The sequence below is a fragment of the Argiope bruennichi genome, chromosome 3 (genome assembly GCF_947563725.1).
Source record: "Argiope bruennichi chromosome 3, qqArgBrue1.1, whole genome shotgun sequence".
Lineage (NCBI taxonomy): Eukaryota > Metazoa > Arthropoda > Arachnida > Araneae > Araneidae > Argiope > Argiope bruennichi.
In genome coordinates, this window is record NC_079153.1 from 136,132,046 (window position 1) to 136,143,481 (window position 11,436).

Below are 11,436 nucleotides of genomic sequence, written 5' to 3' on the forward strand. Positions count from 1 at the left end.
ATGCAAACTAAATCGACAAGTAAACATCGAAATTTAAACTGATGTTTCATAATTTTACTATCACTACTAATATTTTTTTTTTTGTTGTTGAATTGATTGGAATTTTGTAATTAATGTAAAGAAAAGGTAGTATTAATGTTTTCTCTTCATATAATCTGAAATAAAGAAGGATAAAATCTTAAGTTAACTATATTGTGAATTAAAAACAAAACTACAATTGTGTGTCTCTACATTTCACGGGAATCTTAGAAGCTGGCTGTTATTAGTAATTAAATGAAAAGCAGTCGCTATTTCATACAGTTGCTTCGTTAATAGACAAGAAACGAATAAATGCACTCAAGTGAAACAGTATCACCCCTTTCCCACAACGGAAAAATCTTACTAACTTAACTCTTCTCTGTTGAAGAACTTTTATTATTATTATTATTGTTGTTGTTGCGAATGGCATCCTCTAGCCAACCAATCAGAGCAAACCAGATATGATGACAGCTGTTCTGTTTTCATTTTTCATATACGTACTAAGAAACTTCTTGATGTAACACTATGTGTGCGCTGTGATTAAATGTTTTATATGTCCCATCCTTGTTCATTCAGAATATTTTTAAATTCATTCAGCCAAAACAGACTTCAGGTAGATGACAGCCCAGCAAAATTATTTGAAGTATTGAGTAGCACAGAATTACGCTACATTTACAGTAGGGAAAACCTGCCGGGGCGGATGACTTTCAGTAAAAAAATATTTGTTTGCAAATTTGTAAAAAGCATGAAAAAGAATTAAAAGTAAGGCTATAAAAGTAAAGAAATTTGAGTAAATTCGACTGCATTCTTTGCAGCATTCTGGGGCAGGACTCTATTGGGAGTCAATCAGTTCAGAGTGGTTAGAGTAAAGTTCACGTCAGAATGACATCGCGGATTAGTCCACATTTTTTTTCAAACCGGAAATTACAGATTTTTATTATATCATATTTTTTTCGTGTAACATGTTATCAATTCACTTTGTTTGAAAAACATTTGAACTTATTTGCAAACATAGCTCTAAATAGTGATTTTTAAAAAAATACGCAGTCAGAGGGTTAAATCCTCTGTGTTTTTGAGTAAATTTTAATTAAATTTCAACACAATCATTATGATTCCACTTGAGAGCATTTTGTGTTCTACAGAAATTGCAAACCGAAGTTTAAAAACTAGAAGTGATAAAGACAATAAAAGGTTACATGAACTGTAGTTATATAAGTCTTTATCCACAGTTCTGGAGAATTTTCTACGTTTTAATTTCACACGACAGGAATTTTTAAAAAATATTATCCGCATTTAAAAACTATCAAAAGACATTACGTAGTTTTTAAAAAAAAACAACCTTAATCTTTATTCATGCAACTATATAAACTAGGATACGTTATAAATATTTTACTGCAACTTTGGTGTATATTCTATATATATGTAGACCACATCATCATTTAAATATACTTATCGTCCTCAAGTCCTTGAAAACACATCTCCAATTGAAATACAAACACGATCTTGTTGTTGATGTCTTAGAATTGAATATTTGAGTTACAGGGCATTGCAGTCCAGTGAGATACCACAAAAACTTCTTAATGAATGTCCGATCTTCCACGATTCAAAAGCAATTTAAATAAGCATTTAAAGCATTTTTCACCCCGGGCTTTGACTGCTCTAAAATTTCCTCTCCATTCGTTGTTGTTCTCTCCTAAATAGTTAATCCATTGCCAGCAACCTCTAATGAGGGCCGGACATGCGAGCGGAACAGCCAACAACTTTCCCATAATTACAGCTCTTCTCCAATTATTAATGATGCCGAGGAGAAGATGCATTCATAGCATGCGTTCTGCTCCAAACCTGTACTTCCGATGCTACCATGGTCATGGAGCGACTGCGGCTCGTCACTCGAACGCGATTCTCGCAGAGCGTCGTTCACACGTTACATTATTTAGAAAAACTTCGAAGCACGGCGTATTTTAACAGATGTAATGCGAGAAATCCCCCCCCCCTCTTCCAACTAGCGCAGCGTGTATTCTTTCAGTTTAAGAGAAATTAAAAACTCCTCAGAAGAACGGCTTTGCCGTTTCCAAGCTGCTTAACCTTTAAAAGTTGATTTTTTTAAATTCCAATTATTATTATTTAATGATTTTACATAAAAGTTTTTGCTTTTTCATTTAAAATTGTTTTTATGATTCTCGAATTTTAAAAAAAATATTTTTACAAAAGCAGTTTGGCCTTTTCATCCTATCGATCACCTGTACTGAATTGTTCTTTTGCGGTCTGGCGAGTCTGTTCTTCGCGGGGGGGGGGGGCGAGTACTCGAGTAAAAAGTATCCAAAAGTTTTAAAATTTATATATAAATATATATATGAAAGCATAAAACGTCCCTTTAAATTTTACAGAGTGTAAATTCTTAAATATCAGCAACACATAGAATGCATTGATATCTATTTTTATAAGCTCGAAAATACATTTGATTGCAGAACATAGAAACGTTTATCTATTTATTTAAAAGTTGTGTCAAGAATATTTCGCAGAATATGATTCCTTAGGACCAAAGGATTGTATAAAATTTAGACTTCATATTTTTTAAAGTATATTTATTGACCGAAACAAAATAAAATATTACTGACATCATCACCTTTTGAAAATAATAAAATTCAGTTTTTAATGATGAATTAGAGAAATTTTTGTTGAATAAGTCTGAGATATTACATAAATTATGAAAATTATTCTGTAGTGCACATAAAGGCTTCAATGCCGAACGACTCTATTTTCGGTGCTATTCAGTAATATTTCTTTAAAAAAATATCTTTATATTAATTGCAGTTTAATCATTTCCACTTTAATTGAAAATTGAAGTTTTACGGGAGCTGACAGAATATTACAGAAAGATACATGGTACACTGAACCGACCGGTTTAAAGCCTCCATAATAGTATGAGTGAATTATATGACTATCAAAATTTGAAGCTTAAAATTATTTTGCTGAAGAAGCTATAGAGAGAGCAAGTTACATAAAATATTTAATTGAATATCTATAGCGAGGATTAATACCGGTGAACCGGCTGGTCAACAAAGGACATTAGCATTACTAATAAAAATGAATGTATGTATTGTTTGTGTGCGTGCGTGCGTGTGTGTGTTGACGCTGTAAAGGCACAGACGTTTTGGTTTACACCTACAACATTTGGCACTTATATGTCATGGAGAAGGGAAATGTGAATCATTGAGATATTTTTGAACTTTTAATTAAAATTTTAATTAAAAATTAAGCTGTATTTTGGCGTTTTTCGCGATAACTTCCGAAAATATTTTTGAAAAGTAAAAAAAATAAAAAATTATTCCAAAATTTAAAAAATTATCTTTTGATGCTACGAACTTAATAAGCGTGTGAATTTTTCTTGAATGCTGGAAATTATTTTTTTAAAAAAAAATACTGTTTTTGCTTGATTTCCAACAATAGAATGAATTGTTGCTCTGAAGCTGAAATCCGTTTTCATTGTTTCATCAACTGTCTGATCGCGTGATTTTCTCCCATTATTAAAAACTAAGGTAGAAAGATTCTGCTTAATAATTATATAGTTTATGAAACGATAAAAAGGAGGTACAACATCATGAAATTTAGAAGATACATGTACTGAACATTTACATTTTTAATATGCTTACGATGTCATGGGATTTATGTCCATTAGAAAGTTTCATGTATACAGGGAGCGGGGAATAAATAAGGCAATTAAAATAACATGGCTTTAATGTCTGCTAGTTTGCTGGAATCATGAATAGGATGTTATGTTTATACGATGTAAATAAAATTAAATATAACCAATATTCTAGGCGAATCAGTTGGTCGCCTAAGTCAACTAGACCTTCCTAATGAGTAGAAAAAGGACTCAGCAATATCAGGTGACTTTACATTAACAAGGGCTATTTCAAAACCTACGAAAACTAAACGAAACATTCTACTATATTTAAACCAGCACCACTGAAGAAATAAGTATTTACTCTTTAAAGCGGAGCGCAAAACATTTTCTGCAATTATTACTTTAGAAGTTGCAAGCTGACTGCTATCCATTGAAAAAGTCCATATACACAATAAAATGAAAGGAACAAATAAAATTAAGTACATAGAATAAAATTAAGTGCAACCAATAATCATGGCAAACCAGCTCGTCGCCAAAGACGACTAGATCTCCTTCGTAGGTAAGGAAAGGACACATCAATAACGTTACGTAACTTTACACCTATGAGGATTTAAATATCTATGAAAATTAAACGATACAGCTTACAATATTTTAAGCCAGTGTCTTCGTAGAAATAAATATTTACAATTGAAACTGGCATATAAAACAATTTTGTGCTTTGATTATTTCAGAAGTTGCAAGATGACTGGTCTTCACTTAAAAAGTCCATGTACATAGTGAACAAAGGTACTTTTCCGTTAGCCGGGAGCAAATGTCGCCAAATGTGAACCGAACGCGAATTTGGCGGAATTCTACATCATTTGGCGATTTTTCGCTTGCGCCCGGCTAATGGAAAAGTACCGAAAAAAGCACAAGAAAGAAATTAAAAAGACATTTTTAACATTTGAGGATTCGAGAGAATCATACACATAAAGTTATATCTAACGATTTAAATGACATTAAATATAGAAAATATCCCTGGACTTGCTGGTCACCATAGTCGATTAAATCTCAATCATCGGTAGGAAGAGGACTCACTAAAGGACTACTTGTTACGTGACCTTACACTAACAAGGAAGACTTAAAAACCAATGAAAACTAAACGATGCGTCCTGTAATATTTAAATCCAAGCCTTTTAAAAACATAAGTATTTACACTTAAAGCTGGTACACAAACTTTTTTACAGTAATTATTTCAGAAACTGCAAGATGAAGTAAAGTTAAAGTCTAGTAAAAGTACTAAAGTTTGACATATAATTTGCTTAGTTAATTAAATATTTTAAGAAAAAAATTAATTAAAAAATAAACAACAGGAATATTACAGGAGAGATGGATCCCAGAATGGAATGTGCAAATTTCATGTCGTAAATGTTTATTAATGTAAATGCATTTTGCTGATGAAATCATTTAAATACAGTTTCACAAAATATTTAATTTTTAGCAACCATTAATCCCGGTGAACCAACTGGTCGTCAAAGACAGCTAGTTAATAATGGAAAAAAAAAACAAGCATGGCCGGTTTGAACAATTGGAGGTGCAAAACAATTTTCCGAAAAAATTTTGTGTTGTTTTCAATATAATTTAATTTTTGTACTTTCATTCAACTTCTTTTAGAATAATTACTTCAGAAGCAGCAAGATGAAGTGAAGGTAAAGTCGAACAAAAGGATTAAAGTATGACACATATTTTTATTATTTAATTAAATATTATATCATTTTATTATTTATTATTATTTAATTATATTATTTATTATTAATAATATCTAATTAAATAATTTAAATGAATGAACTGCAAAATGGTACAGGTAAACTTCATGGCATAAATATTTAATAATGTAAAAGTTTTTTACATTACTAAAATTGTTGAGGATATTATTAAGATATAGTTTCAGAAAATATTTAATTTTTTGGTTAACCATTAATCCTGGCGGATCAGCTGGTTGCCACAAGCGGCTAGTGAATGAATAAGCTTTATTGAATTACATTATTAGTCAAAAGCAATTCCTTGAGGTTGATAATGTAGTACCACTAAACTTTCACAAAATAGCATATTTTTTTTTAATTTATATTTTAATGGAATAAATGTTCTAAAGAAATATTTAAAATATCGCTCGGTAGAAATTTGAGCATGCAAATCAACTGCATAATGTTTCTTATGTTCCAGTTATAAAGAAATGTATTTAAAAATAAGCAACTGAATTTTTGTTTTAATTTAAGCTTATTTTATTACTATTAATGGCTAAAGATATCCAATATTTTTGATTATGTTAAACGATGAACCTCGAATAATCTATTTATCCATAATTTTCTTATACTTTGCAATTAAATATACAAATAAAAGTATGGATTTCGAATTCTTATTTTAGTTTCATTGTTAAAATAGTATATTATATATATGGATTTAATCTTTCTTAGAGAAAAGGTGCCATGTTAACAACTGAAATGAAAGCTTCTTTAAAGGAAAGGATTAACACTTTGCACTCGGAAAAGTCATTTGATGCATAACTGTACCCTCAAATATGCATGGACTTGCTCCGAGGAATAAATACATACAATTGTTTTATTCTTGAAAAATTAATCTACATCTTTTCACCATTCTGTAGGTATTTTTCAACAATTTAAATTGAAATAAATAAATAAATAAAACGTTAAAATGATGTACCGTCTTGAATGGTGACTGAGAGAAGATATTCGAGTGTAAAGGGTTAATAGTAACCTATTTGCAAATTTTCAGAGAGCGCATAATATTTTTTGACATGTCTCCAATTATTGTGAAGCGATTTGTCTACAATTTTATATCTCGAGATTTCCCATGCAGAATCATTTTTTAAAAAAATGGCGGTTGAAATTAGAAAATGTGAAAATTATGCAAATATAAATATACAAGCCTTGTGGGAATGCAATTTACATATTTTTAAAGAGAACATTCTTTAAAATCGAATGATATTTTTTCTTTAAATTTCACTTTTATTAATTACGAGCAATAAAAGGCATCCAAATACTTTTTTTTACAGTATACAGACTCGACCGAATTTCAGTAGAAGAATACTTAAGTTATTGCGTTTACATATACCCTAGCAGGCAGACAATCCAAAAACTTTTTCCCCCGAGTGAGCTGCAAAACGATTATTCTTTAAAATCTCAAGGCCGAATTTTTCTTGATTTTTATCATATGAATGCTTCCAATGCAAGAAAGTAAAAATTAATGAGCATAGAAAAAGAATAACATCAGACAATGGTTTTATAAACCATTGTCTGATGCAATAATTGACACCCATTAAGATAGAGCGCTAAAACAAATTGATTAATTATCAAAATCCAATGAACGTTCTCTTGAGATATCACTCGCAATAACTAAGGTAATGAAATTAAATCATCATAGCAAATACGAATACAAGAAACTGTTTAATGGATCTTCCTATTTTTTTATACAAACTTCTATAAAGAACAGCAAATGAAAAAAAAAAAAAAAAAAAACATTCACAAAGTATTAAAAAACTGTTTTGAATTTAAATTCGTTTCTTTGCACACATTTTTCTTTTGATAGAAATCTTTCGGCGTTTAGATAGACTTAAGTAAAATTCGAATTTGAAAGTGCAGCCGACGGTACGTAGAATGTAGAATCACTGAAATGACAGATGACTTATTACCGGATATTTCGAAAGCATTACTGAAGAATTTCAGAAGTCAGAGATCCTGGCGAGAAAATAAACGTTGACAAGGTTTTATTTTTGAATCTTTTTTTTTTCTTTTTCTTTTTTCTTTAAGTGTGAAACGGAGTTAATTTCGAAATAAGTTCATTTGAAAACCAAATCTTTTATTTGTAAAATCAAAAAATTAATCTATTCTGACAAAGCGTATGAGTAAAGATTTTTTCGAGTTTTTGTAATTGATATTAACTCTTTGCATTCTTAAACGTCATTCGATGCATGATTATTCAGCTACTACAAAGACTTGTTTACTGTTCCGAAAAATAAACATATATTATTGTTTTATGTTGAATTCTCCCATTTCATTCATTTGCATCTTCTCACTACTCTGTAGGTATTTTTAACAATCAAAATTAAATAGATAAATAAATAAAACTTCAAAATGAATAGTGAGTGAGAGTCACCTTCCGAGTGCAAAGGGTTAAAATGGAATGGAATCGAGCGATTGTGAAATTAAGTTATTCTGTGTCACTCCGCTTATGAATGCCTGGAAGTCCTAGAGCCTTTTCTCATGTAAAAAAAAAAAAAAAATCGAAGTTAGTAGTGAACTTATTAATAGTTTTCAAACTTGAATGTGCGCGTCGGAATTCTTCAGGGTAGATCCTTAGATTCACAACCACATCTGACACAAATACAACTTGGAAGGCTGGAATGTGCATTTCGGTAAGATTTTTTAAAATTTCAATTCATTAAACGCAACATTTCGGTCTTTTTCCACAAAACTCACATGCCTATTTTGTATAAAACTTTTTTTTTTCACCATTTCATAAAACGATTGCTTTTTTTAATGGTAGCAATGATGGCAAAATTCAGACCGTTTTCATCCAATTCTTCGTCCCGTGATTCTCTGTCATAAGCTAAAGAAGGAGAATCGTATTTAATATTTATGTGATTCACGTAAGGAATAAAGAGATGAAGTCAGCGCGAAAGTTAGAATATGGATGTACAGCCCATGACTGATTTCATGGGGTTCGACTCAATGAGAATGGCTTAGAGCCATAATGAATAGAATATATATATAAAGACTATTTAAATAAAACTATTTTATCATGTACTTCTCTATTGAGTGGTGTTTTTGGAGAGTCATGAGCATCCAGGTATAGAAGATTAAATTGAAAATAACCGCAACCCATCATCTAGCATATCAGCTGATCACCAAAGACAAGAAGAAATACAATGTTTAACGCGCGAATGACAATGAATCCATGTGCTTCAAATTTTATTCTTCAGAAATGCCTTAAATCGCATTCAAGTTTGTTGATTATGAATCAATATAAGCTGAAATGATTCTTTGATTCGAACCCACTTTAAAGCAGATAAAACGTATTATCCTTATTGATTTTACAAAGATATATTATTAAATTTAAGAAGCGTTCTTTTAAATAAAACACAGATTTTGTTGCAAAACACATTTAAACGAAAGGATATTTGAAGTAAAAAACTCAAAAAGGATTCAATAAAATAAAACTGAAATGTATACAGAAAATTTTAAAAGGCTTTAGTAACGATATTTAGTTTATATAATAAAGAAAAGGACGAAATACGACAGGCAGGATTTCTGGCAGGATCTTTCTTCATTAAAATGAACATAGCATATTGAATGGCTTTATGATAAATTTTTATGATAGCTTATAATAGAAATAACTTAAATAACTTAACAGAAAATCCGTTTTAAAATTTCACATTAACTTTTTCGAGAAAAAAGAAAAAATAATTTTTGGAAAACAATGCATATGCGAAGTTGAAACCACAGATAAGAGAAAAATACATAAGTGAGTTTAAAGATACCTTCAGTAAAATAATTTATGTAAACCAAGTGATCGGAAACAAAAATGAGTTAAACACCGGCATTGAGAACTTTGCTGACCGTTAAGAATATCTCGAGGTATTTACATATAAAATTTTGATTCATCATTTGATTAAGAAGACAAATGAAACTCGATGAATATTCAAACTTCGGAGCAGACAATTCCCCCCTCCTCCGTACCGAAAAGAGTTCCAGTTCTGATTTTACAATGTCCCAGACGATTTCGGGAATATTCGCAAACATGTTATAACTGAGTCATAAAGGAATGAATAATCGAATCAGGTTTTGATGAAGAAACAAATTTACTCACTCTACTGACAGTTGGTGGCAGGGGGGTTGACATTCGAAGGCCACATCGGAGTCCCCTGCCGAGTGCTGCTCTGGTAATGCTGCAGTCTGCGGCGAGATTTCATTAATAAAGACAGATTCGGTCCCAATCCCGTCAATTCCGCACGCAGAATGTTTGAACTCGTTAAACGACTCGACGATCGGAACAAGGGGGATTTTTTTCCCTCCGCTTGCAGGGAAAAACCACTGGCGGGAAAACAAATAGAGGATTTCTCTTTTTGTTTCTGCACGCCTGTTTCCAGTTCCCCATCATACATTTTACAGTTACTCCAGACAGACTCGCAATATTCGTAACTTTTGCCATAACGGTTAAACACTTAGTTGGTCCGCCTTTAACGGACCAACTAAGTGAGTGTTCACTTCCACCCGTGCGAACCATATTTTTAATTGTGCAGTATATTTGGAAAAAGACATACTTTAATTCACTCCATTTAATAAGCAGAAAACTGTATATCGTCTGTGATATTTATATAAATCGGAATTCTTAAACTTCATCTTTGTATCTTTTTTTCCCCCTTCAAGAAAAAAAAAAATTGAAGAATTAATTAACAATAATAGCATGCAAAACAAAATTACAATTTTTCATTGAGTAAATTATATCTGCAGCAGCCGGTGAAGTGATAGAACAGTTGAGCCTACTCATAGACATGCATTTTAAGAAACAGAAATAATTCGATTAATTACAAATCTGAACTGAGAGATTGTACAATTTTACACACCAACTTACATACATTTACAACATACAACATTTGAATAGTATTTTTACAGTTCCATAACATAATAATTGGCTTCAAAAACTCCGCCCAGAAATTACTTTTTAACAATTTTTTCTAATCGATTCCTTGAATGTTCGTCTAAGTTATTCCATTCATCCCAGGATTGAAATTATTTGTCTTGAAACACATTTTCACATGTTTCCCATACGGAAGTTTGACGATAAACCGAGTTATGCATAATTTAGTAGAAAGTATTAATTGAGTGTAAAAAATTTAAAATAGCTTTTTAAAATGAAATTAAAAAAAAGCAAGAAAATAAATCAAAATGAAGTTTGCTTAATGATATGAATACAAACAATTACTGTCAATGGCAATAATGTAATAACAAAGAATTTTGACATGCGCTGCAATAAAATCTTGCAAATATTCATTCGAACATCAATTGCAGAGCTGCCAGTGACTAACGAAATCGCGAGACAATAAAAAGGGAAGAAGCCAGTGGAAGGGAAATTGACATCTGCATAAAAACTGATTATTTAAATAATTCTAGTTTATAAATTCAAAAATACATACCCATAATATGTCTAACAGAACCAATTTCTACAAGGTTTGAAGTGGATTGTTTTCATTTATTGATCTGACCAAAATAAAAAGGAAATAAGCATACAGAAATTTTTTTCTAAAGGAATATATCGTCGCCTTTTTGCGTATTAAGAGAAATTTTTCAATAACTATTGTTGAAAAACTCAACAACAGTTATTGAAAAATTTAACAGCAAAGCGCCTCCATCATAATTTCCTGTGACCCTCTTTGGGAACCTTAGCCTTGACTTGAAAGGCAGCTCGATCGAACATACTGTCTGTATCGAATATTCTGTTTTTCAACAATAAATAAATAATACTTTTTCAGAGAATTTCCATTTCCAGGATACATTTTTCAAGTAAAGAATGGATTTATTTTACAAAATTCAATTGTGTTATTTTTGGTTAGCTGTAAAATTTATCTTGAAAATAAATATTTGGATAACTTCTCAACACATATGTCCTCTTTCAACCTAAAAGTGTCAAGATCTTCTTAGAGTCTGACTACTGTTGCTTAAAATCATTATAAACATGAACACAAGTTTTTTTTTTTTACTTTTTTCCCCCCTGAGGTTCGAAATTAACTTCGA

General features: G+C 30.9%; 1 protein-coding gene across 1 annotated transcript in view; it reads right to left on the bottom strand.

The window, feature by feature from the left end:
* The window catches only part of LOC129962480 (uncharacterized), a 111,399-nt gene extending 101,754 nt beyond the window's left edge, over positions 1 to 9,645 (bottom strand). The window contains exon 1 of the mRNA XM_056076217.1: positions 9,512 to 9,645. The gene's annotated coding sequence lies outside the window, so the exon portion shown is untranslated. The remainder of the gene's footprint in view (positions 1 to 9,511) is intronic.
* Positions 9,646 to 11,436: the final 1,791 nt, after the last annotated feature.